Source organism: Melospiza melodia, chromosome 15 (genome assembly GCF_035770615.1).
Source record: "Melospiza melodia melodia isolate bMelMel2 chromosome 15, bMelMel2.pri, whole genome shotgun sequence".
Classification (NCBI taxonomy): domain Eukaryota; kingdom Metazoa; phylum Chordata; class Aves; order Passeriformes; family Passerellidae; genus Melospiza; species Melospiza melodia.
The window spans coordinates 13,058,116-13,063,300 of record NC_086208.1 but is presented as its reverse complement, the minus strand read 5'-3'; the positions used below and the strand labels follow the sequence as shown (position 1 = coordinate 13,063,300).

The window sequence follows — 5,185 nt, the reverse complement described above, 5'->3', positions numbered from 1 at the left end:
TTCCGGCCGCCGTGACGTCCCGTCCCGTCCCGCCCCCCTCCGCGCGTGGTACGGCCCGCCGGAATTCCCTGAGTAAGGCACGCGGGGAGGCGGGAGTGGAGGTGGCCGCGTGGCCTAATGGATAAGGCGTCTGACTTCGGATCAGAAGATTGCAGGTTCGAGTCCTGCCGCGGTCGCGCCGACAGCACTGTAGAGTGCTTATTGTTTTGCTCCTCCTGCCCGTGCCGGGGCTGCGCGGTCCCGGTACTGGGTTCAGCGCACTCCCGGTGCCCCTTTTGCGTGAGTTTAACCGGCCGGAAGAAGGAGGCGGGGCGCGGGAAGCGGCTGAGTGCGAGCAGGTTGGTACACAGGGTGGCGGGGCCAGCGCGCACCGCGCTTGACACCCTAAAAACCCCAAATCCCACAGATAGGTTGGGGATGGAGCAGTGGGTGGAGAGCTGAACATGAGCCCAGGGTGTGGGATAATGGGCTGTGAGGAGCAGGAAGAAGGTGTAGGGTGGAAGAAATGGGATGCTGAGTGCAAGGAATAGATGTAGGGGGATGAGAATGGGATGTGGGGCGCAAGGAATGGATGTCGGGGGACGAGAATGGGATGTGGGGCGCAAGGAATGGATGTAAGGTGCAGGGAATGGAATGTAGAGTGCAAGAAATGGATGTAGGGTGCAGGGAAAAGGACGCAGGTGGAAGGAGTAAGATGTAGGGTGCTGGGAATGGTGTTGGGTCCGAGGAATAGGATGCAGGGAGAGAAAAGGCCATAGATGCAGGAATGGAAGGCAGGGCATACAGGGTGCAAGGAATGGGATGTAGGGCGCAGGATGAAATGTAGGGCGCAAAGAATGGACTGTGGGGTGCAGAATATGGATGTGGGGTGCAGGGGAGGACATGTAGGATGCAGGGGAAAGGCCACAGGTGCAGGGAATGGGATGTGGAGCACAGTGCAGGGGATGCAGCGTGCTGGGAATTAGGGCGCTAGGATGTGAAGTGCAAGCTGTGGATGTAGGGTGCTAGGAATGGGATGCAGGGTGCAGGGGAAGGTCCCAGGTGCAGCGAATGGGATGCCAGCTGCGGGACAGGTGGGTGCAGGGTGTGGGGGATTCAGGGTGCCAGGAATGGGATGGGATGGAAGGGACGGGATGGAAGGGATGGATGTGGATTCACAAGGAAAGGAAACAGGAGGTGCCGCGGTGCGGACAGGTGTGTGCAGGCTCCGTGGACGCCGCAGGAGCTGTTGTGGCCGGGACGGTGGCTCCCGGCACAGCCCTGAGAGCGCTGACATTGCCGTGCCGTACCGAGCCGTGCCGTGCCGTACCGAGCCGTGCCGGGCCGGGCCGTGCCGAGCCGTGCCGAGCCGTGCCGGGCCGGGCCGTGCCGAGCCGCCAGGTGGCGCTGCGGCCCCGCTCCTGCGGGACGGGCCGGGCCGGGCCGGGCCGAGCCCCCCGGGGCCGTCGGGGCGCGGACATCGCCCGGGTCCCGTCCCAGTCCCCGTGCGGCACCGGCAGGGCCAGCGGGCACCGGGACTCCCGTTCGGCCCTCCCGGCCCCTGCGGAACTCCACAGCCCGGGCGCTCCTCATCACCCACTCCAGCCCCTCATCGCCTTCCTCATCCCTGGGGGGTGCAGGCTCGGGGGGATGCAGGTGAGGAGCCCCCGCTGCCCTCCGCTCTCCGAGAAGGCAGAGCCAGCGTGGGAGCGGTGCGGGATGTGAGGAACCCGCACTCAGGGCGCCGTGCAGGCTCTGCGGCTCGGAACGCGTTCCACAGCCCCTTGGTGCCCCCCAAAGTCCCTGCAGCCCCCCAGCCTGAGGTTCGATGTGGGGTTGTGCTGCGGTTTCACCCAGCTTTGCCTGAGGCACCCGCTGTGCCGGAGCCCGCCGGGAGCCACAGGCGCTGCCTGTCCCCGGCCACCCCCGCAGCGGCTCCGGGCTCCCGGCTCCTTCTGCCGGAGCTCGGCGGAGATGCTCGGAGAGATGCTCCAACACTGCGGGTGCTCTGGCCGGGATGGAGGAGCCATGAGTGCCCTGGAGTGAAGGGAAGAACGGTTTAGGAACCCCCGGCTCCCGGATGGCTCTAGGAAAGGACCTGGGTGCACTTGTTCTCCCCTCCGCTGCATTGTGTTAACGCCGATTTCTCTTATTTGGCATCTTTTATCTCCTTCTTTTCATAGTGTTCGCAAAAAATCAAATTCTAAAAATTCCAAACCTGCCCCATTAAAAAAAAAAAAAAAAATTCTCCTCTCTCCAAAGCGTAAATAGCAAAAATAAATTCTCTAAATGTTTCTCGCGGCAGAGCTCTGGGGAGGGATGATGACAACGAGCTCCGCTGCCTTGTCTGCAGGCAGGACCGGGCCGGGGCTGCCTGTGCCTCACCTGAGTGCGGGCACGAAGCTTCGGCAAGGCACGGCACCACTAAAAAAAAAAAAAAAAAAAAAAAAAAAAAAAAAAAAAATCACCACTGTGAACAACCCGAAATAACCTCAAAAATCCGCCGTTTCAGCAGAGCTGGCTGCAATGCATAATTCGGAATGGGGTGTGCATCGTCTTTTTTATTTTTTAATAATTTTTTTCATTCTCTAGGTTTTTTGGTTTTATTTCTGTCTGTCTGTCATGCAGAGAAGCATCCCCATCCCAGGTGCGCCCCGTCGGGGTCCGGTACCGGCGGTGGGAGCTGTGACTTCTCGCCAGCTTCTCGGAGACCCCGCTCCCCGCCGGGAGCTCAAAGCTGTCTGTCGGATAATGGGGCGGTGGGACTTTGTTTAACCCCGTTGCCCCTGGGGCCAGGGGTCAAGGGCTTCCTCTTCCCCCGGGACACGGCGGAGACGCCGCTGGTCACAAGAGGGGACGGCGGCGAGGAGGGGAAGCGATGGCCGCAGTGTCCCCCTGTCCCCGCCGCGGCCCTCCCGTGCCATCGCCCTGGGATCCCCTAAATCTCTTCTCTCCCCGGCACCGAGAGGCTGAGACGGGCTCCAGATGGGTGTTTTGGGGGAGTAGGGGGAGGCCAAACATCACCACGGGGCAGCGGGTGATGATGCAGAGAGGCAGCCCCTGCTTTCCAGCATCCCGCGGTTCTGCTTTCCCCTCCCGGGTAGAGCAGGAGGTTTTTAACGGGGTGCGGGTTTAAACGGTGCTGCACCCCCTCCCTCCACAGGTAGAGATGTCTCAGCTGCCCCCCCGGAGCCAAGAAACGGGAGAAACGGGCAATTTTTATAGGTGACGTACGGGCTTACGTGGGAATCCGTGCCCAGCACTGCTCTTTCAGCTTCTTTTTCTCCTGAAATAACCCTTCCGTGAAGCTCGTACCCCCCTATTCCAGCTCGCAACCCCTTTTTCAGGCTGGGGAGGAGTCGGGGGAGAGGGAAGGAAAAGAGAAAAGCAAAGCACCCCAACATCCCGCTCTTTCCCTGCTCGGGAAGCGAGCCCCGGAGCTCCCAAAGTGAGCGCTGAAGAGGGCGACAGGAGACAGGCGGGAGCCGGCTCCGAGCTGGAGGGGTCGGGGGTGGGATGACAGCAGAGGAGGACCCTCCTTTTCGGGATTAAGGGAGAACCAGCGGAGGAGGGAAGCTGGCGGCACCGCGGGCATCCGAGGTAAGTGCCTGTCGTGCCCGCAGCGGTGGTACCTGAGCCAGGGCGCTGCTGCGGGGATGCTTTGAGGGTTCAGAGCAGCCCGATCCCGGGGGGAGCCCCTTCCCGGGGCTGCCCCACCACGAGCACCGCGCTCTGCGGGGCCGGGGCTGCTTTGGAAGCTGCGGCTCCCGTGGAATCGGTGCCGGTGTTCCCGGCCCGGGGCTGCGGCAGCGCCTGCCCCGCTCCGTGCCCGCTCCCTCGGGGCTGGGCCGGGGTCCCCCCGGGCCGAGCAGCCCCACGGATCCCGCTCCCAGCCCCCGGGGCTCCTCCCGTGCGTGTCTCAATTCGCTCAGGCTTGACTTGGCAATAAGCTCTCTCAATAGGGTGACAATAGAGCCCCGGTGGGACCCGAACAAAGAATTTGAAAGTAGTTAAATTGCAGGACACGTCCATCGCCTGGGTGCTTGAATTAAAAAAAAAAAAAAAAAAAAAAAAAAAAAAAAAAAAAAAAAAAAAAAAGAGAGAGAGAGAGAGAAGAAGAAGAGGAAAAAAAAAAAAAAAGAAAGAAAAAAAAACAGAGAAAAGAAAAAGGAGAGAGACTTTTCTTTGGGCTGGTGAGAAAATGCTCAGGGTAAAAGTTGGTTTGGCGTCTTCATTTCAGCGACAATGGAGCAGAGCTAATTCAATAGGAAACGCGGGGATTTTTTAATGAAAAGACCGCCGGGGTTACACCGAAGTTAAGCTCTTGTGAATTAATTATTAGGGCAAATAAACTGGGAGAGGGGGAGCGCTCGGGAGGGAGTGTTGCAATTTCTTAATATTCTCCTTTTCGTGTTTAACGACAATGCCATTAGGTTTTCGACTCTGGGTGAGCAAAAGGATTTCTTACACTCCCCGGGAAGAGGAGAAGACGCGATTTCTTTCTTTCTTTCTTTCTTTCTTTTTTTTTTTTTTATGGTGTTAATTGCTTTTAAAATAAAATACTACGGAATTTGGCAACGAGCTCCGATTTCTGCTGGCGGTGGCATTTGGGGTTGTATTTCCTTTCATGGCAACTCGCAGATGCAAAAAAGGAAAATAACGGGGGAATTTAAAAACACGAATGTAAAGGCGAGGCGGCGTGTTCGGCTGTTGCAGATCTCTCGGGCTCGATCGGTTTATTTTTTCCTACATAGAAAACCTGTCTGGGGATCCCTGTGTGTTCATCGGGGCGGCGAGAGACTCCCCAGAGCCGCTCCGGGGCATCGGTGGAGTGAATCGGAGATAAAAATTAGGAGCCAGGTTAAACGCAGGAAGGAAGAGGAGAGGTCGAAAGCGGAGCAAAGGTGTGCCAGGAGGGACTGGGGCGTGTGGGGGGGTTGTGGGTTTTTGGGGAGGGCTTTTTGAGCCTTGCAGCAGAGGCTGCAGGCGGTGCAGGATGTGTGTGATGCTGTAAAGGCGAGAGGGAAGGCAGAGAGCGAGGGGAGAGCAGCGCGGTGCCCGCGCCCCATCCCAGCTCGCTGTGCCCACCGAGCCCCGCGCTGCGGCTGTCGGGGCCACCCGGGCTGCGGGCTCGGCCTGTCCGTCGGGGAAGGCACGGCCGGGCACGGCACGGCACGGCACGGCTACAGGAGGGACCCTTTGCCAG

The 5,185-nt window shown here is 59.3% G+C and overlaps 1 non-coding gene across 1 annotated transcript; it reads left to right on the top strand.

Annotated features, from left to right (window-relative positions):
* The first annotated feature begins 103 nt into the window (after window positions 1-103).
* TRNAR-UCG (transfer RNA arginine (anticodon UCG)) lies at window positions 104-176 on the top strand. Its single transcript has one exon. It is a non-coding gene; the product is annotated as a tRNA-Arg (tRNA).
* The last annotated feature ends 5,009 nt before the right edge of the window (window positions 177-5,185 follow it).